At 57.0% G+C, this 23,643-nt stretch overlaps 1 protein-coding gene and 1 long non-coding RNA gene across 3 annotated transcripts in view; one reads left to right on the top strand and one right to left on the bottom strand.

Annotated features, from left to right (window-relative positions):
- The window catches only part of BCOR (BCL6 corepressor), an 82,296-nt gene extending 63,651 nt beyond the window's left edge, over positions 1–18,645 (bottom strand). The window contains exon 1 of one of the 2 annotated variants that reach the window (XM_030469484.1): positions 18,433–18,645. The gene's annotated coding sequence lies outside the window, so the exon portion shown is untranslated. The remainder of the gene's footprint in view (positions 1–18,432) is intronic. The other variant, XM_030469475.1, reaches the window with a different exon arrangement.
- On the top strand, positions 3,711–5,694 carry LOC115600457. The gene is made up of 2 exons (XR_003988984.1): positions 3,711–4,144; positions 4,851–5,694. It is a non-coding gene; the product is annotated as an uncharacterized LOC115600457 (long non-coding RNA).
- Positions 18,646–23,643: the final 4,998 nt, after the last annotated feature.

Raw genomic sequence — 23,643 nt, 5'->3', positions numbered from 1 at the left:
GGCGTGGAATACCAATTCCGCGGCCGGGTTCATAAACACTGGGGTTATTCACTCCGCCCCAGAGGTGGCAGCGGAGGCCTCGGCCGCCCTGCGTGCCCGCGCCCCGCGGCGCGGCCCCCGGCCTCGCCGGCGGGCGGAGCGGGATTTGGGCCCCGCTGGAAACCCGGCAGCGGCGGGAGGCTCGCCGGGGTGCAAACATACTAAATGAGAGCCTGCAACATCAAAGCGGCAGCGGAGCTGGGGCAGGGAGGGGCTCTTCATGGTTTCACGTGTGTACTTTTGCAGAGAAAAGCCCCTTATTTTTCAAATACGATCCTCCTTAACTCGCATGGCAGACACGCGGAGAGATTCTTTAGTCCTGTACTTAACACTTCACAGTGTTTTTAGCAATTAAGGCGAGAGGGGGGTGGGTATAAAGATAAGCCACTTTTTCGCCCTGCAAGTGTGAAAGATAAGATAACAGTAAGCTGGGGCAAAACGTCTGCTTACAACCTCCCCCCAGCGATTCTGATCGGTCACCTCTTATCGCAGAAAATGTTCATTTCGAAAGCAGCTTCAAAAAAACAAGGAAAAATAAAAGTATTTTCCGTTCAGAAATGCCATTTAAAAACCCGTCCTCACTTTATTTCCTCACGTTATCGTCGTCCCCCGCCGCTGCGGTACCCTAACAAGTGCAGCCACCGCTTCCTAACGCGCCTCACGGAAGGCAAATCACGCAGGTAATCAGAAGACTGAAACCTGCCAGGCGCCGAGATTAGCATCGCTCCCCGTTCCCCGGCGCTCCCCGGCCGTTCCCGCCCGCCGCCCCCATGGCTGGTGAAGGTCGAGGCCGCCTTACTAGGCCCTCGCTGCCGGTAAAGCGGGTAATAAGCTGGGCTGGGGACAGCCCCAAGACGACACCACACGCAGCAAGGGGTGAGGCAAAAGTGTAAGCCGGGGTACCTATCCCAGGTCCTTTCGCTGCCACAGCCCCGACGTCGGGGATGGTGGGGGGAGCGATGGTACCCTTCCAGCTTGCCTCTCGGCAGGCTGCAGGATCTGCTGTCATAGGCCACGCTCAGCATCGAGCTGTTTCTACCTCCTGTGAGCCCCGCCACTCCCTTACCCCACCACTTCCTTCCTACCCCTTGGCCGCACAGTAGCCCCACCGCCCGGCAGGCACACGTAGAGACCGCGGGCGGGCACGGCGTCCGGGGCACACGACAGCAGAGTCCCTGCCATCCACCGCACCAGGCGAGGCACCGCCGCGCCAGCCCTGGGGCCCGCAGGCAGGATGCGGGGGCCATTCTTCCCCGCCCGTCGGGCAGCGGGGCTCGGCGCACCCACACCCTCCACAGCCAGGCCTACGCGCTGCTTCTTCGTCCCCGGGGGCCTCCCCACAGGCCCGGAGTTTCCCCGTCCTGTCCCTGAGCTGTCCCCGCCCGCCGTAAGCCGACATGTCGAGCAGAAGAGTCTTCCCGATATCGCCCCTAGGGCAAGGCGCGGCCGCCCTGTGTCCTCGCCACCCTGGGAAACCTCCACGCGAGGCAGTGTAGTATGTGTGGTGTGGGCAGAAGGCTGTCCTCTTGTTCCCCGGCAAGTTGATATCCCAGGCCCCGCACGGGATCCCGGATAGCAGGGACCCGGCGCAGCCTCGACGTGCTCGAGGCTAGAGGTGGCTCGGCGGAGAGCCGAAAACAGTGGGGGAGGGCTTCCCCGGGCTCGCTGCATCCCCTATCTCCTCCCGCAGCCTTTCTCAGAAACCCGTCTGTGCCGTGCTCTCGAAGTGAGTGGGTCAGCTGCTGATGACACGGGGAAAAAAGCAGAGCGCGAAAATAAAAAACCCACCCACCCTCCCAAACTCTAGCCTGCGGCGATTACTCATCCCCAGAGTTCCCATAAGAGAAACTTGGCGAAGTACCAAGGCCGAGCCGTTAGCACGGCCTCAACCTCCCAGGGCACCTTCCGCCGCGCATTCGGGACGAAGGGCGTGAAGCACGACGGGGGAGGTGGCTCGGGGCCTGGGGACGGGGCCGGAGGGGAATTTGAGTCCCCATCCCTGGCGCTCTTCGCGCTCGAGTTGTTTTGGAGCGTTTTATCTTCACAGTCACATCGGCAGCTAACGAAGCTCGGCGGCTGCAGCCCACACGACTTTGGTTCTCTGCATTTATCCTTCAATAAAAGCCGATTCCTTTATTAGAAACAGGAGACGTGTCTCCTACCGCCCCTATCAAATCCCAACTGGCAAGGCGCAGCCGACACCTCCCCCTCATCCCCCCCCCCAGCCCTATAGGGGCAGGCGGCACCACCCGACGGCCTATGCCCCCCCCCCCCCCCACCTCCCTCCCTCCAGACCCCCCACCGCGAGCATCCCGCTCGTTCCCTCTCTCGTCCCCACGAACAGAGGCAGCTTCGTCCCCCTCCACTGGGGCAGCCAACGCCCCCTCGCCGAGCTCCCCCCCCGCCAGGAATAGAGGAGCCCCCCCCCCGCCCCAAAACACCCGCGCCGGCACGGGCAGCCGCCTCTCTCCCCCCGCCAAATCAGTCGCCCCCACCACGCGCACCCACACGACTTTCGTTCCCCTGCATTTATCGTTCAATAAAAGCCGTTTCCTTTATTAGAAACAGAGGAAACGCTTCTCCCACCGCCCTCACCTCATGCCCCTCCGCGGGAGCACCCGGCGGCCCCCCTTCCTCATCGCCCCCCGCCAAGTGCGACCCGCCCCACACACCACCCCCCTCGCTCCCACCACCGCCGCCCCCTAAAAGTAACAATAACAGTAATAACAATAATAACAGCCGCCGTCCCCAGCAGCCGCGGCAGCCAGCCCCCCCTCCACCGAGCCCAGCCACCCCCTCCCCTTCCCTCTCAAATCCCCCATCGCTAGGCGCAGCCAACTCCCCCCACCCCGCACCCCCCGCCCGCCTTTCCCCAGGCGCAGCCAACGACCCAGCAAATCCCCTCGCCAGGCACGGCTCGGCCCCCGCCCGCATCGCAGCACCCCCCTCCCCGCAACACACACCCCCCCGGGCACCGAGCAGGTCTGCGTGGCGGCTGTTGTGCGAGTCCGATCGGAGCTACCGGGCGGGGATGGTTTCCCCCAGCTCCGCGGGGAGAGCCGGTGCTCGGAGGATGCCAGCCCTCCTCGCCATGCCGTGCCCCGTCGTGCCGTGCCCCTCCTCCGCGCCGCGGCTGCGGGGAGAGCGCCTGGCGGAGATCTCCCCGCCGAGGAGGGGCCGGGACGGAGGGCGCTCTGTATCGTATTAAATTAATCGCCCGACTCCGGAGGAGGCAGGTGATTCTGCCAAACACAATGAGGGGTTTGAGCGCTGCGGAATAAAGCGCTGTTCATGGGGCCGTGGGCGGCGGTGCTTGGCTCCGCCATGGGATCACCGGGTCCCGGGGGATGCCGGCCTCGTTCCCCGCCGCCAGTCCCAGCGCGGGGAGCTCTAGCACCGCACCTTCGCCCTCGGGATGAATAAAGCGAGGGCGCGGGGCGGGCGACGGCGAGAAAGCCGTCCCGGCAGCAGAGGAACCGCAACCCCCAGGGACGGGTGCTTGAAAAAGGGGGGCTGCAGCCTACCTCTCCCCCCACACCCTCCCCGTGAGTCTCCGAGGGGGTGGCCTCCTGGGATTGAGGGGGTAAATATCAGCCTCACGTGGGGAGGCAGGGGCCGGCCGGCGGGGAGTGAGCAGCCCGTCGGGTAGGGGAAGGCCGGGCAGGGCGGTGGGGAGCGAGGGGCCCCCGGGCGAGCGGTACTGCTCGGGTTCAAGCGGTGGCAGGCGTTGTTTTCCTCGGAAAGCGGAGGAGGAAATCTCCGGCTTTTTAATGAGGGGGTGCAGCAGGGCTGAGCGTTGGGATTACACAGTGCGGAGACAGAGCTGCGGGCTGTGTGTGCGCGCAGGGCTGGTAGTCTCCGCCCGTCTGCCTCCTAATCGCACGTTTTCCGCTGTTAAAAAGAAACCGAGACGCTGTGGCCGAACCCAGCGCTGTCTCTGTGACTGTGACATGAAAAGATGGCGCTCTCTCCCCTCCCCCAGCCTCCCTCTCGGCTTACACTTCCTCCCCAACAGCTTTTGCCTTCCAGTTTTTTTAAGCCGTCTTTTCTCCGCTCCTTCCCCCCCGCTCTCCCGGCCGGATACCACCAGCTTCCCGGCCGACCGGTGGGTTCCCCGGTTGCGACGATTATTTTTCTTTTTATCTCTACCTCCCTATTTTCGCCTCACCCTTTTCTCGGAAACCTCGATCTCTCTCTATGTCTCGCTCTCCCGTGAACTTGTGCTGCTAATGGGAGCCAGTCATCAGGAAGCGACGGGGGGCGGGGAGGGGGCTGGGGAGAGGTGTCAGTAAAAGCGGGGAAGGGGTTACCCAGACCTTTCTCCCCTTCTCCATCCACTTCCTCCCTCTCCCCCGAGGCAGTGGGGGCAGGAAAGCGAGCTGGATCGAGGTGTGTGTCTGCCAGAGGAGGGGCAGGAAGAAGGCTCTACGAGGTGCCTGGCCGCGCAGGCGACCTGGTCACCCCGCAGCTGCCCCGGCCGTCGCGGAAGCACCCGCCGGGACCAGGGGGGAGCCGCGCTGCGGCAGCGCGGCGGAAGGCATCGCCGTCGGAGTTTACCTCTCTTCAAATGTTTTACGGTGCTGCGTGCGCTGCGGTGGTCCCAGCTACCCGGAGCAGGTTGACGGCACTGGCCGTGGTCCCTCTCCGAGGCCTCTAGCGCCTTCCACCCCACCTCGCTCCCCGCGTTCTTCACCAGATCACTCCGAATACTAAGCTGTTGGTTTTGGTTTTTTAATTATTATTTTTGTTATTGTTTTGTTGTGTTTTTTAAGTCTGCAAATTAGATTCAGCGCCGCTCTCTCCTATTTTAGTGTCTGTTACGTTAATTGCACTTAGCGCTGGGGCGCCGTTCGTCAGGGATACATGAAGGCCTCGGAGATTAACCGCAGGCTCCTGCTCGGACTTTTTTCAACTAACAGTGAGTTGCGAGAAGCTGCTGAGGACCTTGCACGATACCGTCGTGTGCTTTCGGTGCGTGCTGCAGCCGGCGGGCCACTCTGAGTCCGGGGCCAGAGCTGTGAGGTCAGAATGGCAGCACCTCCCTGTGTGCCCGCACATCTATTTGCGTAAGGATTTGCATTGCGGGAGGACAGGTATTTTTCCTCCCCGTGGATGGTAGAAATGCAAAATTAGCGCGACTGTTTCCAGGCAGAGACTCCGCGATTACATGATCTCGCTGAACCTGTCGGTTGTGCTTTCTGGAGCAGCAGGGAAACCGGACACCTTTATCAATTACTACTGAAGGCGTTCTCCCAGGCGCTTGGCCGTTTTTATCACCATCTAACCCTCAGGTCACCCACGAATGCCTGGTGGCAGCCCTTGCCCTACCCGGGGATGTCCGTGTGGCCTCCAGCATCTCTCGGAATTTCATGGCCTCACCGGGAAGGAGTGGGCATGTGTGGCCTTCGCAGACTAGGACTTTCTCCAACGCCTACTTCATCTATTTGTTATCAGGGGACGGCGTGTGGAGTGACTGAGCCTAATAAGTTGTCCACTTGTTCATTTCAGGAGCATTGATTTCTGGTTCCAAGGCACTCTGTTCTACCACTGGCTACAGCTGCGGGGCATTTCGCAGCTGGTCTTTCGCCTAGACAAATATCAGCGAGAATGTGAGCGTTATTAGCCCCATAAATAAATCATTAACTTGCACACAAATGTTATTTTAGCGTAACTTCCGAGGAAAAAATATCCGAGATAGCCGCGCTACATTGGATCGGCCTCGGCGCAGCCTGACCGGCAGCGGCGGACGGGGGTCGGCGCCCACCCCCCATTCCTGCCGGCGCGGAGCCAAGAGGAGAAACAAGGCTCCCCCGCTCCCGATTGAACATTAACAGGGCCGGCCCGCTGTGGCACGGCCGCGGGGCCTTGCCTCGCAGACCTTTGTCTGCTCTCCAGAGGCCGGGCGGGGACGGCGGCCGCTTTTCTCCCCAAACGCGACGGTACTAATGAGATTACCGTCCGGCTGGACGCAGCTGATGCTGCGAAAAGCCGAGCCCCCGGGCAGCAGAACCCGGCCCGGCCCAGCAGCTACAGGAGGGGTGGGGGACAGGGGCCGAGCGCCCCGGTCCTCGTTAACTCGGATAAACGGCAGAAATGAGGTTCGCTTTTGGCCTCCCGCGAAGTCTGATGCCCCCCAAGACCCCCCGTGTTCCGGCGGCTGAGAGCGGGGAGCGGCAGCCGCTGCCGCTCGGGCCGTGCTCGGTCGGCCCCACGGAATCCCGTGGGTGCCAGTAAAGCCTTGCCTGGGAGCCCTGCCAAGGCGTTCTCGCTTTGATATTCCGCACCACGGCGGCTCCTCCGCTTGCTCCTAATCACGCAAATGCGAGCTTGCACCGGCACTCTCCGTAATAAACACTAAGCGCATTTCGCTGGGCTCCCAAAGTAAATATTGTATTGGAGAAGCGGGGCTGCGCTGGAAAGCTGAAATTTTCCACTTTTTCGCACTTAGCAACCGACTAAAGCGTCGTGCTCTCCCTCCCCGAGCAAGGCTCGGCGTGATTTACTTTCTGGTTGCGATGCAGATATTCACTTGTCAGTTCAAGGGCAGGACAGAAACTGTGCAAGCGGAGTCTTGTGAACGGAAATCTCCCATTTACGAGATTCTGCTCTACCACCAAAAGCCACCCTCGAGCACCTTTGTTCTGCATGCAGATGCTTTTACTCCCTCCCCTGGGCCCCAGCCACATCGCCATCCGACCCTTCTTCCCACGTCTCACTCCTCAGATGGATTTCCAGTCTTTTCCCGACTGACCCTGGAGGAGGCAGCGAGGGGGGGGAAGAAAGCCCGCGAGAGGTTCATGATGAATGACAAGGCAAATGATAAGAGCCGAAGCGACAGCAAAAGCAAACAGAAGTGGTCTCTGCTCTCTGGCAGGTCCCAGCCCCGGCTGCAGCCACGGGAGGTGTTCCTGTGCCATGAAAGCAAGGTTGGCCTCCGCAGGCAACCCGGCTTCTCTGGGGCGAGATAAACACATTTCAGTCACGTGGCGAGCCTATACGGTGCCATGCTCCTATTTGCCTTCCCCGCTCGGTTTTCACAATAACATGCTATACGCCAGCTAGCTCCGAGGCCAACCTCACCTCCCTGGCGCCCGGCCAGCCCACTTGGGCCTGGCCATGCGGGGAGAAGCCGTAGCTCCCTCGTTGGTAGGCTGCATCCCAGCATCGGGTTGGCTGCACCCCGAGGTGACTGCATCGCGGCGTGCATCCTGGGGCAGGAGCTGCTGGCACCCAGCAGAAGCAGGGACAGGGGCCGGGGCTGGCCTCATCCTCGGGACGGGGCGCAGGGAGAGTGCAATGTTTTCGCTGAGCGGCGGGGTGGGGTTTCTCCCGGGGAGCGCAGGTGCGGAGCGTGTGCGGACAGTGTAGGTTTTGAGACGGGTCAGGGGAGAACTCCGATATCTCGGGGAAGGGGGGGCAGCGGAGTGGCCTCCTCAGAGAGGAAGTGGGGAGGGGGGGCGGGAAACCCGCGACGAGATGCCAGCTTTGTCCCTTTAAAATGGCTGAAAAGTGTGTCCCCGGGCATCCCCTCTCCGGTAGCAGCAGCGACGAGCTCCGTCGCCCCGAGCACCACCGTCGCCTGCGGCAGCCCCGGCTGGTTGCGGGAACAATGAGCCACCGCGGGCACGCCCGGTGCCTCCCGCTGGGGGGCCCCGCCGGAGGCAGAGCTGCGGGGGTGCAGAGGGCGAGGGAGGCGTCGTGGTGGATCGACCGGCCGTGTGTGTGTGTGGGTGTTTGTGTGTGTGTCCTTCGCCCGGCGGAGCGAGCGTGCTGTTTAATCCCTTTATCCCCGCTCGCTGGTGGCGGTGCGAGCCGCCGGGCCGGGAGCCACCCGCCAGCCGCCCGGGGAGGCGACGTGCTGGCCCGCAGCGCAGATGTTGCCGGGTGAGAGCAAGGAGCCACTGGCATCACCCTCACAACTGCAACAGCGGGAGGGGAGGAGGGGCTCGAGTCCCCCGGGACCCCAGCACCGATTGGCCGTGAACCGGAAGACCCTTACCCTTCAGAGTCCCCGAGAGCCAGACTGCCATTGGGAACCGGAGCCACGCTCCAGCACCCCGCGGTTTCTGTATCTCCGCTCTCGGGGCAAGCATCGCCGTCTCCCCAGCGGGCCCATGTTTTGCAGGCTCCCCCTCCCCGGGCCTCCCCGAGGCCCCCAGTCGAGGCGAGGAGCAGCCCCCAACCTGCGGTGCCCAGGTTGGCCAGCCGCCGATCGGCTGCCCGTGCTCCGAAATCCGGCAATTATGCAAATGCCCTGGATGCTCTCCCCTTTGATCTGAACTTCCTTGGAATGATCCCTTCTCATTACAGAGCACGAAAATGCCTCTCGGACGTGTAAAGTGAACTACAGAGCTCCTTTCATCCCCTTTTGTTACCCGTACCGTGCTCTTCTCTCCAGCTCCGCATTCCCCAAACGCGGGGAGAAGGGAATGGAAGAGGTTCCCGGGGGAGGTGGCGGGACCTGGGAGCAGCCCGGGCTGCTGGTTGTCATGGCGAGGCCAAGAGTCTTCCCAAGTTATGTGCGACTAATGGGTTTGTGCCCCGCGCGTCTCCGGGTTCACCTTTCCTCCCGCTGCTCGGCTCCCCGTCGACCTCCCCGCCCGGCGCCCCGGGGAGACTTCGGCGCCCTCCGCCCTGGCCGCCCCCCGCGCCGGCCGGCAGCCCGCCCATCCCTGGGTGTCTCGTCCCCCAGATTCACTGCCTGCACATCAAACGGGGCTGCGGGGCTGGGAAAGCGGAGGCGGAGGGAGGGGGTAAGGACTCCCGCCGACGGGAGCGCAGTCCCCGAGTGACTTCAAACTACATCTTTTTCTGCGCTGCTACCACCTCGTTTCAGTTTTGGTAACTGAGACTAGCGAGGCACTGAACATATCTTAAGTTTAGTATGTCCACACAACTGTGAATATGATTTTCATATCCCGAATGCCACGGCTAGGATATTTTTATTTTTATTATTTTTATTTTCCCCTTCAAAGACATACTAAGAAAGTTTGTGCTGTCTTGAAAACTACTCCTCCAGTGTAAGACAAACACTCTGACCATTCGCTGGAGGCCATTTTATACAACCTGAAGGAGGTTAATATCTTCCGTAATTCCAGGAATACAAGGTGCCTCCTTAATATCCTTTTCTCTTTCCTTGCCATTTATTCAGGCAAGCAGAGAGCTCTGTAGGCCAAGCTCTCCTCTGACAGACAATGGATTCCCACCTATCTAAAGGGCCTGCACGAGAAAACGGATGGGCTTCTTCCGTGCTTTGATCATTCACAACGTGGAAAGAAAGCCAGCAACATACCTGTGAGATTAAGGGATGCATACGAAGGAGGACATGGCGTAAAGGGGCTACTCTAAGTATGTAGGTTGCTTTATTTTTTTTGCTGGAATTAACAATTCCATCTAGAGAAGAACTGGTAGATGTGGCATTAATGAAATTGTGCTGCTGCAAAACAAAGCTGAACAAATGGAAGAAGGAAAATTATTTCAACTGTTTTTAAAATGTTCTCATGTTTAGTAACAGCTGCTCAACTCTGGTGCCTAAAAAGCCCTTGGAAAAGAAGTCTTATTAGTGGCACACAGAAAAAGGCTATCCTCCTTGTTTACAATTAAATTATGACAACTTATAGTGCATTCCTTCAAGACCTCCAGTAACATTGGAGCTCAGGGGACTTGCAATACCTAATTCATAGATTTTTTTTTTTTTTTTAACAAGAATGGACTGTTATGATCAGCTGGTCTGACCTGCTACATATCATGGGCCAGTGAATTTCAGCCAGACGTTCCTGTATCAGACTCATAAATTCTGGCTGAGCTTTTAACCTGGCATCCAATCTTTCTCTGAAGACTCTTAAGTAACAGAAAACCCTCTGCTTGCCTCAGTTGTTCCAGTGGTTATGTCCCCTCACTCATTGTTTAAAAAATGCACCTATTTCTGCTCAGAATTCATAGAGCTTCATTTTCCAACATAGGATCTCATTATGCCTTTGTCTGCTACATTAAAGAGATCTCTACTATCAGAAATCTCCCCACAGAGACATTTAGGGCACTTAAGGACTGTGATCAAACCAACTCATAGCCTCCTCTTGGATAAATTAATAGATGGGATTTCTTTAGTCTTTTGCAATAAGATGTGATTCCCAGACATTGAATCACTCTTGCAGTTCTTTTCTGATCCTGTATTAATCTGCCAATGAACTTTTAACATGCAAACACCACAACAGAGCTGGACACAGTATTCCAGCAATGGTTTAATTCATGTCGGAAGCATTAATGGCATCATTAAGTTTACTTGTTTAAAACCCTATGCAGATTACCTTTATAGATAGCCTTAGCAATAGTGACTTTATTAAAACCCCATTTGAAAAGTCACCTGTCTTCATGCAGACTAGTGTCATTTATCAAATTCACAACACTGAGTGCTACTTGACCAAATTAGTAACCTAACCAATACAGGTTAGGTTTTCTAGCTTGGTCTTTTTCTGTGCTCCATCAGCCCCAGTAGGGCTTCGTATTTTTTTCCTTTGGTCTGTAAGAAGCAACTGCTGCATATTCTCACAACAGCACTAGCCCTGGCTGTGCACTAACAGAGAAGCACACAGACAGAGCTCCACTATATCATTCCCTCTTTTCCCTCTTCCTCCTGCGATGCTGAAGCCCTAGTTAAGTTCCTGCAAACCTCATGGTAGTTCAGTCCTTGGCCATGGTGGGGATCAGTTTTGAGACACTTTTCTCCAAACAGTTCACAGGCAGCTTCTATGAGAGCTTCTTCAACTAAGGCAAGTTGTGGAATTTCACCCCTGAGCCCATCCCCCATCCACCTTCATGGCAATATTGGCTCCAAAAGATGGATAGTGCTGTCCCACTAGATACAAGATGAAACATGTCATCTGATAAAGAAATGGAAGCTGCCTTTCCTCTGCCCATCCTGGTGATGCCCATCTGTTTTTCATTCTATCTCACTTTCCAAGACAGCCTTGCTGCAATGGCAGAGTGGAATGGCAGGATCTCGAAGGACCAGGATCTACGTTCCAGTAGCATTAGTTGCACTGCTCCAGTACCTTTCCAGTCTCTGACCTTCTCAAGCTACACCAGGGAACACTGCATGCATTAAGTGCCATTGCAGCTGGTGCTGCAAGCCTGGACTCTGTTCTGCGTGAGAGGTGGCCTGAGTTGTAGCTGAGATACCCTGGCTTATTTGGGTGAGACTGGATCCCAAAAGCCTCAGCTGTAACTAGGACTGGGTTGTGCTGGGCCTTGTATAATGAGGGTGAAATAGTCTGTGCCACAAAGATCTCTTCCCGTATCATTTGTATACTCAAAAGCAGAAAATCATATAGGACAGTCTTGGAAGTGGCTGGACCTCAACTTAATATATAATTGTGCTTCCTAGCAGGATTCATACCTCAGTAACACTCCTTTGTTTATTTTCCTCCCAAATAATAGGTCTTTTACCATAGTCCCAGTTGGAGGTTCATGTTAATCATGATGTCACCATGATGCATCAGATCAAGGTGTTTTTCCTGCCAAAGGTAATTAGACTGGCCGAAAGCATCTTCTAGCTCGCTCAGTTTTCTAGGCTGTTCCTACTCACATCTCTGCCAAAACAGAGGTTGTGGCACACCAATGGGCACCTTCTAGAGGAAAAGCAGCTACCACCTGCCCAGCAAAGCTCTTCCCCATATGGGAGTGGCTTTCCATCTGCACAGAGCTGATTAAGGGACTCGCACACCACTTATTCTGTTACTTCCTCAAGGGACATGGTGCCGATACAGCACAAAGCTTGTGTAGCTATGCTTTTTACCCTGGAGTGAACTATGATGAAGTTCATGTTATGTTAGAGGACTTTGAAGCTGTTACTGCAACACATGGAGAGGTCCAGCCTGCATAAACAAACAGCAAGATGAAGGCTGCACAAGATTAAGGGCTAAGTAGCTTTTTTGCATATGCCTCACCTCATGTTCTGTCCCATGCAGCTGCACCACAACTGTCCCTTTAAGCTTAAATTATCCACAATAAAATTATTTTTTCCCATGACACATGGCAAAACCTTCATTTCCTACTTGTAGCAGCCCTCCCTTCATTTATACTTTCCACATGCCCTTGTTTTACTATGAGTCAGACACACTTGCCCTCTCTTCCTATGACTTACACTTTCCTACCTCAGAGGGTATGTATATCAGAAGATACATCTGATGGCCCAGTTTATGGATATCTTCTCATACAATTGGCATCACTCCTTTTCAAAACCACAGCTAGTTAGCTATCAGGTTCAAACTGAATTCTCCATTAGCCCCGACCATAAAAAAATGAGCACTGAGAAGTCACCTTTGTTATAAGAAAACACCCTTGAGTTGCACTTATTTCTAGTAAGCAGCACATTACCCTCGCTGGCTGTACCAAAATGCAATTTATAATTTTAAAAAGCAATAATCATTCAAACCATCAGCCCTGCAGCTTTGGGGCACTACATACTGCAGAATGGGATTGCTTCACTTCTTTCTAATTTACCTGCAAGCCAACATCACCCAGCTGCTCATGACAACCTGCTCTTTCTTCCTTCCAGGCTGTCACAGCCAACAGCATTTGGGTCTGAGCAACTGTTTTGGGGGCTGTTCTCCTCTAACCCTCCAAGGGGTTTGTCATTAGTTTTCATGGAGAGCAGAACGAGGCTGTACATGGAAAACCAATATTGACATTTCCTTGTTTAAATATCATACATAAGAGGAGGGTCACGGGAGCCAAGGCCACCAGAAAGGCTTCCCCCACAAGCTATTATTTCCTTTTAAAAAGCACCAGGGACTCAGCAATCTCCACTGGGCCTCACACCCGAATGTCAGCTCTTCTCCGTGGGCTGGTTGACTGCTGCCAGTGCCACTTAGCAAATACAGATGCTCAGGTCTTTTTCTTTCACCACAGGTCTCACTCATCCCTGGGCAGAGGATTGGTACTAAATGGATGCCTCATTGAAGCCCTCTTTTCAAGGCTATACAAAATACACGCCCCTCTGTACTTACCTCGGTCTTTGCTTGCAAAAATCTACAGCACTTTCCTATCAAGTTTGAAACAAACGACATTCAAACTTATTTTAAAAATTAATTGAACCAATACATCAACAACTTTCATGTTTTCAGAGCCTGCACAGCCCTCGCCTGGGAAATTAGAACTGCAGGAGGGTAATTTTGCATTTAAATCAATGGAGCTCTCTTTCCTGACAAGGTTGCCTTCACACTTTGTAAAGCCAAGCAATCCTACCAGAGTTCAGAAGAGGGGAGCCTGTTCGGTGTGCTGCACTTACAGCACACCCAATCTCCCTGCTGGGAGTGCTTCCTGGAGAGCTATGGAGGTGTAACCCCCACACTAACACTACCCAGTGAAATGCTGTTGGGGGGGTATTTCTACTCCCTATGCCCCAGTTCCCTCGTCCTCCCTCTCCATCTAAGCAGCACTTCACCTTCAACACCTTATTCCTTGTCTTTTCCCTTGTTCCCTGTGGGAGTGTTCCCTGAGTGCTTCACTCTAAGAGCAGGGAGGCTCTCAAGGTGAGATTGGATGCTGAGCAATGAAAAAAGGTGTTTGGGGAGACATGCCCTTTCCCAAGGAGGGAACGGCTGCAGGATTTATCTTTTTATCTAAACCCCTGAACGGATTTGCCGCTAAAAGAAAGATAATCCACATTGTGTAGAAACAAAATTACATTCACATGAACACCCGCATACAAACGTACACTGTTCCCTTCTAACTGCAGGACACAGGCTTTGGGAGCAGTGGCCTCTGAGAGCTGCAGCGATGGGACCCCATGGCTAAAGCCAGGAGCTCATCTGCCTCCCTGTGCCACCAGCATTGCCTCCTGGTCATTTGCCCTTGGTAGTTTCAGTTTTTGTTTCCTTTTTCGGGGGCAGGCAGGAACAATCTGCCTTCTGTGCCTACAGAGCGCCCGGCAGACTAAAACTACTTTCAGGTAACACAAGGCTAATGAACCTGGAAAGACAAAATACCTCTGGAATTCAGCTCATGTTGATCCCCTTATTTATCTCTACATATTCTGAGCCTTACCCTGGTCTAAAACTTCTCCCCGCTGTTTTGTGTTTAGATGATATCCACACTACATTGGACAATGCAAGGCAGAGTCATACCCCAAATACATTACCAATCTTAACAGAGCCCAGACAGGAGCCATAGCAGAGGTTATAAGAATATGAAAATATTATTTAGGTGATCATGTTGAGTTCTTTCAGAGTGCTCAGTGACATGACTTCTGCAATCGTTTATACCCTTCTTGGGAGAATTCTGGAGGTGGTGAGATGTTAGAAAGCAGTGGAAAAGAGAGATTTGTTACTTTACAAATTGTTACTGGGCAAATAATAAAGGTGCAAGCCCGGCTGGAAGACAGGATGCAGACTGGCAGGGATGGGGTGACAGCAGCCAGCTGCTGCTGGCAGGAAGGGGGCTGGGGCTATGCAGGGAGCACAGCCTGGGGTGCACCTGTGCTCCAAACTGAAGTAGCTTTCATACCTTTTGGTGTCCCTGCCTATGCTCTAAACCACTGGGGTTTGTCTATTCCTCTACTGCTTTGTTTCCAGAGCTTAGCCATTGCCACCTAAGAGTGCTTCCAAGGAGATTTTAAAATGCCTTTGGGGCAGCAAGGGACAGCAGCAGGAGAACTATCTGAACCACTTTGGTCTGAGACATTTTGACTTAGATCCACCCAGGCGTTAATTCAGTGAACGCCAGACGGGATCAGGCTGAAACTGCCATTATGTGCTGCTGGAAGAAAATCCAATTCACATAGTTTGAAGCACATGCAAACCATTTTCTATGGGGACCTGGAGTGCTTTACAAGAGCGCTTGAGGGACCAGGTGACTTTTAGCATGGTGGATTTTAGTAGCACAACTGAGGCTTAACTTTGTGACCATAGCCCGCCCTGAGCTACAGATGACTGCAAAAGCCAAGACAACAAGATGTAAAGGTTGTTTTTTTTTTTTCCTTTTCCATTGCTACTGTCTTTTTTTCCAGCTTCTTGTTATGTATGCTTCTTGATGAGGAAAGTGCTGTATCTTATCATTATGCCACAAGCCTGTTTCTCTCTCCCTGCTAAAATGATGGAGGTACCTAGGGAGAGAACAGCTCTGCAGAACCTATAGGGAGGTGTGAAGACCCTGGGGCCATTTTTGCCTACTGCTCTTCAGGTTGCTCAAAAGTTTTGGTCCTACTTTCAGTCAGCGAACAACAAGGCCCAGGGCTAGGAACAGCAGTGGTGTGTAATACCTATGAAATATCTCTCCTGTCACAAGGCAAGGACCCATCAAATATACCCAAACCCCATAAGGCCCCTGGGAAATCAGCCCCAGCACTTGCCTCAAATACAGAGGAAGAACTTCATCTCAAGCCAACAGCTGTGTAGATGCACACACACACACATCTGCTGTCTTGTTCTTGCACTCTTTCGTCAGGTGCTTCCTTGCCATGAGAGAGACTTTCCTCAAGCCCTCGCTCACGTGTACCTACAGAACTATTTCCCAGCCATAGCTTATATTTAGCTTTCCCCAGACAAGAGTTACTCCAACATCATCACATGCACACCCATACGGGGATATTTCTGAATGCTATTTGTACTCTTTTGGTCTCCCTCTCCCTGGCAGACATGTGCTACCCCACACCTCGTCTCCATGCTCTGCACAGAGTAAGTTCCTGCCTCCTTCTCCTTTCACAGCTCTGACACTAGCCTTGGATACAGCATCAGAGCAACCGCTGGAGGTGCACCAAGGGCACATGAGTCATTTACCTCCGAGCCAACCCTGTCTGCTGTGTTCCAGCTGGAGTGACACAGTGCTCTTCTTACTCCCGGTTTTTAAACAGTGCTCAGAGGTGCAGGGCAGGTTATAAATTGTTGCCCCTCTCTGCCTTTTGGGCTTAGCAGCAAGTGCTTTGTACTCAGCAGGCCTCACTGTCTGCTTGGCTGCACAGACCGCTGGCTTGCTGCTTTCTCCCATCGCTTCCTCTGCAGTCCCCGATGTATTAAAACCTCCTCCAAGGGCCAAGGCAGAGGGGCAGAGGTAGCTGGCAGTCCCCTTGGTGCACTGGGCCTGGGAGTTGTTTCATGGTGCTGGTAACAAGCGTTAAAGTATCTGGTCTGCTCTGCAAACACAGAACTGTTAGGAGCAGGGGGATGTCTCATGAATGACCCAGGGCCGGGGCCACAACCGAGTCGGGGGTGTCTCCTGTAGAGATCCTTCGGGGCCAGGGCACGGCTCGCTGCGGAGCCAGACGTCGCTTCCAGCCCCACACATCGTGTCTCACGGCCTCCTTTGGAGACCTGCACTCGTCGCACCGGGACATCTCTCGGCCCCACAGTCTTTACGGAATGCTGGTCCCGTGAGACACCCTGCTGCTGCCAGCCGCGACAGGCCCCAGGGCTGCGAGCTGGTGCTGGCCTCTGGGCTCCGGGACGTGGCTTAAATCGGCCCGAGCCATAACCCCGGCGGTGCATGCCACCCTGTCGTGGGGAAAGCCTGCGATGTCCCGCCCGTCTGAGGGAGGGGGCTCCAGAAAATACTGAGTACGTGTTTGGACTGCATCAGAGGTATTTATTTTGATTATCCCTTGGCTATAACTTCGTTTCCCTTTGTTTTATAGCTGCTTAAGTTTACTTGCAGAATTAAGACAGATTTGGGGGGGATGGGGAGGAAGGGGGTAGGAAGCCTTTGTTCTCTGGAGTGTGCTTGTCTTACTTTTGCATCATGTGGCTTGAGCGGCACCCCCCAGCCCTTCCTCCCCGATCGTATTTACTCTATCTGGAGTGAGTCCTTTAAAGGAGAGGGCAGAGTCGTCTTTAACCCTCTGCGTGCCTGCTGGGCCCTCCGCCGACGGAGCCCGCCTTCAGCGGGTCCCGAATCCCACAGCCGCAGCCTGTCGCTTTGATGGACGGCATCGGTATCGTGTTCCTCCCCCCAAAAAATAACCCCACAGCACCCGTGCCGCCGCCGCCGGTCTCCCCGCTAGCTGCGAGCACAAGGAGCCGGCGGCGGTGGGCCCCTCGGAGGTAGCCCGGGGATACCCCCTTGATCACTAGCAGGCTAGCCCGCTTAACACGAGGTTGGAGATGCCTACAAACTCGAAACAGCTGCCGGGCTTTGCTCTGGCCTGCCTGCTAAAATACAACGATCTCCTTTTAATCTGTTTCATATTCACAAATTAAGCACTTAGCCTAGGTAATAAATCATGAGGCAGTTTACGAGGCTAGCAGGAGACAAACAAGTGGAAAGGGAAAACAATCGACCAAAAGTGCATTCAATGTAACAGGAAAGACGCGATCGGAAACCCCAGCCCTTGTTCCCCTGGACGGTGGCAGCACCCCGCGGCCCCCGGCCCAGAGTCGCTGCCGGCGGGGGTCCCGGGGGGGCCCAGCCGGCAGCGCTCGCACTTGTACGCACCGTAAGGCTCCGGCCTTTGTCTCCCCGGGTACGGGCCTCCCGCACCGGCTCCACCTGGGAGACTTTCCCGGCAGCTGGCCTGGAAATAATGATTCGGGCTGGCGATAACCTCAGCCTGCACGAACGCACTACCGGCTCGGCCTCGGCTTTGACGGGGGGTGAGGAAAGGGATGCTGGTTACAACGAAGTGTGGGCTCACCACGAGCCGAGACGCTCGCAAGCTCCCGGTGTGGACGCTTGTCCCCAGGGCCAAACAGCTCGGAGAGCTGCCAGGCACAGTCCTAGCCGCTTCGCTCCAGTGCTGCCAGGCGCGGGAGGCAGCTGTAGAGTAGCTCTTTGGCTGACAGAGTCGCCCCCCTGCCCCCCTTCCTTGGATGGTCATTGGAGGGGAGAACCGCGGCTGGCGAGGAACCCTCCCTTTAGACCACTGGCACGCTCAACACGTGAAGGGGCAGTGTGGGCAGGACGGGGCTCAGGAGGGCAGGGCTCACCCCGAGCTCTTCAGCTCCTGCCGTGGGAGAGGTGAACAGGGAGGCGGGCGAGGCTGCCGCTGTGCCGGCCAAGCGCTGGTAGCGGGGAGCCAGAGCGCTGGTGCCCGGGGCAGCAGTCCAGGACTTTTTTCACTTTCTCCCTGGAAGCTTTTCCCGGGAGAGCCGCCAACCATCCCCAAGGGACGCAAGAGAGGGCCCCAAGACAAAAGACCCGGCGCTAAGACCCCTCCTGGCAAAGACGCTGCCTGACGAAAGTATTTCAGCAGAGACTTTTCTCTCTCCCCTCGGCGGGGCTCCGCGCCGGGCCGATGGCTCCGTGCAATGCCGAGCCGTGGCAGCGGGGCCGCAGCCGGCTGCGGGTGGGCGAGCGCGTAGGGAAGGGCGTACGAGGGGGTGAAGGTCGGCAGCATCCCCCAGGAGAGAGGGAGGGGGCGGTGATTTAAAGGGACTCCCGAGAAAGGGAGCGAGCGACACAGACCTGCGGCCGTCCGCCGAGTACGATCTGCCGAGCTGTGGGTGCGAGGAGACGCTGTCAGGGGCTATTTGTTTGTGGCCGGAGAGGCGGCTCCGGTTCCCGCATCGCTCGCCGGTAACAATGGCAGCGGCCGGCGGCTCCTGGGCGGCTGAACGGATGGCGGAAGATGCCGCCGCGCTCCGCTCAGGCGGGCTCGCTCATGCATCCCTCTTGGCCAAAGCCTCTCGCTACTGCCGCTCCTCCGAGAGCTCTGGCCCGCTTCTCCCCCTCCCCCTCTCTTCCCCCCCTCCACCGCCCGCCCTTCCCCAATTTTCCATTTTCAGGACTTTGGCGCGGAGCCAGAAATGTCAGGAGGGGATGAAACTTGACACAGAGATCTCAACCCAGAGCGATTTCCTCTCGTTCCCCCCCCCCCCTTCTTTTTCAACCTCCCCCGCCCCCGTCCCCAGCCCGTAAGTTAACTTAAAGATAGTTTGGCCATATTTCAGTTTGAAAAGAAGGGGAAATTGCAGGTCACTGGTGCATGGTCGGGCCGGGTGCATTTTTTTAATTTAAAACGGTAGACACCGAGGCCTGAAAAGCATCTGCAGCCCCTGCACTTTAACTGCTCCTCCCGGCCGCAGCGCGGTTAACCCCTGTGTGGCTCAGCAGCCGGCCCAGCTCTGGCGGCAGCCCCAGCCCGGGAGGACTTTAGCCCCGTCAGGGCACCGAGCCCGGCGCAGAGCCATTCTAGGCTGTCGGGGCTGCGAAGCCGAGCGCTGCACCACCTCGGCTCCCCCCGAAATCGCCACCAAACTTCAACGCTGGGTTGTACCCCGTCGCGGAAGGGCGACCAAGCGACGAGCAGCTCATCGAGGAGGCCCCCCCCCCGACGTTTCTCGCTTCCGCCAGCGCGGACCACGGGCAGAGCTCTGTGCGGGGCTCCCGCAGCTGCGGGGACCCGAGAACTAAGGGGTGATGCCCGGCTACTTCCCCTGCCCCCTGCTCGGTCCCTCCCCAGAGGGGTCCCCTCGCCCCTGGCCAGCTGGGCGTGCTGATAAGGGCGGGCGATGGGCGGGGAGGATGGAGCGGGGGTGCGGGAGACAAAGCTCCCTAAACAAGGAGCGCAAGGAGCGGAGTCCGAGATAACTCCAGGGAGGATGCCTCAGCACTTTCTCTATTATGCATTTGCAGCACAAGGAAAGCTAATTCCTCCGCTGAGGGCCTCAATCAGGCATTTATTTGACACTCATGATGCATGAACGGCTAAACACTAGTCTAAGCGGAGGATCAGCCGCTAGTTTATAGCTTGCGAGGTTTTTTTGATGCAGGTGAATTATGTTGATCTCTGAATGCCTCTTATTCCGGGGGGGGGAGGCGGGGGGGAAACACAGAGGACGGGGGCATGGAGGGAGGGACGGAGGGAGAGAGAGAAAAAACAAGAAAGGGGCGAGCGTGGAGGAGATAAACTTCAAGCTTTTCTCCCGCACACTCCACACTCTGAGAACCTCTGGACGGGAGTCTTGGCTGGCACCACTCCCCACGGCCCTCTCCTGACCCCCAGTCTTCCTCTGCTGTCCCTCGCTCCTCCGCGCTGCTTTCTGGCCCGGCTGTGAGCCCTGGCCGCATCCCGGCCGGGCCAGGCGGGAATGGGGGCCCCTCCACGCCTCGTCGGGGAAACGCTCCCTCGGGGGCTGGAGGCATAAGATGGAGCAGGGAGAGTCACGGAGACAACATGGAGGGGGGGAAGAGTAGGAGGAGGGAAGAAACCATATGGAGCAAGAGGGAGGGAAGCGACATGAATCGAGCGATCCGGGAGAGCAGGGGAAGGAGCGGGGAGGTGAGCGGCCGCCGAGGCCCGGGGCGCTGGGGAGCGCGGAGGTGGCCCTCCGCTGAGGGGCAGAGGCTGAGGGACACAGGGTGGGGGCGGCCGGGCCCTGCTGCCCTTGCTCCTGAGTGGCCGCGCTTTGTCCCAATCTCCCCCGCTCTTTACTGGGCACTGCCCTTCATCCCCATCCCCCGTGCAGAATTTATTTTTAATTTAAACCACGACCACGGACACACACATCCTATACTCCCCCCGCTGGCTTCTTTCCAACTGTTGTTCCAGGGCTGAAAAAAATAACAATTAAGTAGGAGTCATGTTTTGTGACTTGCACAATCTCTTCTAACGCCTGAGTTCAATTTTACACAACATTTAATACAAATATTAAAAATCAATATATCAAGGGGGTTGTTAATGAAATGTTACAGTGAATGTGTGACACCAGATAGAATTTCGGTGGGAAACGTGTCTGATTTAGCAAAAGCTGAATTCGCTTGTATTCTTTATCCTGCTGCTAAAAACAAAAGATAAAGGTGTTCATTAAATCATATCAAATCGAATAAACTCTATTGGCGGGTCCCTCCAGCAGAAGTCTGAAAAGCAGGGGATGGAAAATGAATCTCAATGCATCTCTTGACAACGGAACAGGAATCAGAACGCATTAAAAATAAATCAGAGCTCTGCTGTAGGTCACAACATAAGGATTAGACTGTAGTGAAATAATGGGACGGGAGGCAGAAAGGCAGAGACTACCCTGCAGGTACACTCTGGCATTAGAAAGGGAAGCCAGATTTTTTAAGCGAGAGATGACGCCAGGTCTGTACAAGAGACACCCTTTGCCCCTTCACTTCTCCATCACCCCTTCCTGGCTCCCGGGACTGCAGTACACTCCAGCTTCTCGGCATGCTGCCAGCTCAGCATTTTGCAGGCTGGTGGCTTTGCTTGTTCCCCCTCCGGCTCTTTGCACCTCTCCCTTTCCTCCACCTTGGCTGGTTCCCGCTCTCCCTGGCTCGGCTGAGCTGCACTCCGTTAGCCCGGCCTCTAGCACTGTTCAGCTCTTCCCCGTGACCCCTCTCAGCCTTTGCTGGAGTCCTTCGGAGACGTCTGCAGAGCGATCTGCTAAAAAGCTGGCATCTGTCACTGACGATCCCGCTCCTCGCCGGTCGCAGTTCCTCTTGTCTTCGCGCCCAGCTGCGAACCTTGCGTTGCGGGGAGTGGCGGGGGTAAGGGGAAGGGAGCGGGAGGGGGACTCTGCCGTGGTGTGACCGGGAGATGAAGGTGGCGATGGAGCTGAGCTGGAAGCCCAGAAAGAGGCCCCGCGTATGGCTCGCTCCCTTGCCTCTTCCAAGCGTACCGGGACCCCATCCCGGACCTTGCTGTGCTGAGAGCCGAGGCCAGCGGCAATGATAGTTTGCCAGTCCCCGCTTCGCCGGGAAAGGGCCGTGACCGCCCGGACGGGGGTTGCCGGCCTCTTCCCGAGCTTCTCGTCCAGCTTCCCTAGGCTTGGACTTCGTTCTTGACTCCTTTACACGGCTCCCTTTGCCCTCCTCTCCTGAGGGCACGCCTGGCCAGACTCTTCCCCCCCACCCCCGGGAGCGGCGTGGCTTCTCACGCCTGTTTGGCGGTGATTGCTTGAGAGAGGGCTCTGCAGGGAAAGGAACTTGGGTGCTGGCGAGCGGTGGAAGAGGCCCTTCCCTCAGCCCCCTATCCCCCAAGGACCTCAAGGCAGCCAGTGCCGATAGGGAGACGGCGGGGTCCGCGCTGCCCAGCCGCCTGCAGAGCCTGGAGCGAACGAGGCGACGGCGGGTGGCAGCGGGCAGGCTGATGCGCCACAGCCGGGAGGTGCTCGGCACCGAGCCCGGAACGCGTGTCGAGAACGGGAGCGCGGCGCCCCCGCGGTGCGGCTAGCGGGGCCGGCACCGCCGACCCCAGCCCACCCGCCGGCGGGAGCCCCGCGGGCAACGCTGGAAACACTCCGGCAGATGCGGTCCCTTCGCAGCTTTGTCATGGGGCTGCTCCTGTCCCCCACCCTCCAGACTTCCCTCTCTGTCTCCCTGCGGCCGGCCGTGCCGCACGGCTGCGGTTAGGCGTGCGGCAGCGTCGGAGAGCGATAAACAAGGGCGGCCAGATGCCCTCTGCCCCCTGCCATCGCCGCTGCACCACTCCCGTCAGCGCAGGGCGGCAGCTTATCCCCTGTCCCGGGGCCGCGGGAAGCCGACGCACCGCCCCCGGAGCCGCCGAGCGGGACGAGGTGGGGGGCCTAGGAGGGGAGGGGTCCGGAGATGCTCGCCACGGCGGCTTCGTGCGCGGCTGCATGCTTGCCGCCTCTCGCCGGGAGCGCAACTTCTGCTCCGACCTGAAGTCACAGCCCCTCTCTGTTTGTTTATTTCCCCGGCCGCTATGGCCGACTGCCAAGCACGCCGACCTTGCCTATTAAAAACCCATTTTTCTTGCCCTGCGCGGAACAGCAGTTTGCTCGCCGCGCTCCGTTGTTCCGTTAAAATAAAGCGCTGCAAAGTCTGCTCGGGAGTGCCGGGGGGTGGCGGAGCGTGGGGGGCGGCGGTGGAGCTGTGCCCGCCTCACGCGTCCCGCCCGGAGCCGGCGCGGTCTCCCGGGGCGCCTCCCGGAGCATCCCGCTCCCCCGCCGCCTGCCGCCGTGCCCTGACATCGCGGCAAGGCGGGATAACCGCCCCGGCTCCCCGGCCAAACCATTTCCTGCCCTCCGGAGCCGCAGCCCCTAGCCAGCGGCCAAGCGGTAGCTGGGTCTGGCTGGGGGACGGCGGGCAGCGGGGACGGGCGGAGAGGCGGTGGCGGGCTGGAAAAATCAACACACGGCGGCGGTAGCGAAGGGCAGAGGCTGATCCCATTAGCCGAGCTGGGATCAGCCGGAACAGTGGGGTCACCTCTGCCCGGGGAGTCCCAGGCTACCAGTCGGAGCAGGGGGGAGAATGCTCGCCCTCTTTCTTCTCTCCTCTGCCCTTGTCCCCCCCGGTGTCCGCCCCGGGGCCCCATCGGCCGCGTCAGCCGAGGAGGGCGGCGGAGGCGACGTCGCTGCCCATCCCCGGGGGAGGGAGCCCTATGACTTCGAGCTGCTGGGCGCGGAGGACCGATTCTCATCGCTGCTTTGTTCGTCGGCGGCGTTGCCTGCCGGGACGCGGTCTGGTCAACCAGCCCCGGCCGGGCCTCGGCTCTCAGCTCCCCCACCCGTGTCACTGCCCCTCCTCTCCGAGCCTCCACCGACACTCGAGGGCGGCCTCTCTCCCCTCTCCTCTAGGACGATCTAAAAGTCGTCCCAAGCAAGCTGCTTTTAGTGCAGATACAACAATAAAGTATATTGAAATAAGTCTGCGGTTGGTGAGTTTCCAGCGATACTTAATGGCACTCGCGGTAAACAGTCCCTCTCTGTGCTA

Source organism: Calypte anna, chromosome 1 (genome assembly GCF_003957555.1).
Source record: "Calypte anna isolate BGI_N300 chromosome 1, bCalAnn1_v1.p, whole genome shotgun sequence".
Taxonomy (NCBI): domain Eukaryota; kingdom Metazoa; phylum Chordata; class Aves; order Apodiformes; family Trochilidae; genus Calypte; species Calypte anna.
Note: the sequence above shows the minus strand (reverse complement) of the source record. Positions and strands in the feature narration are given on the sequence as shown.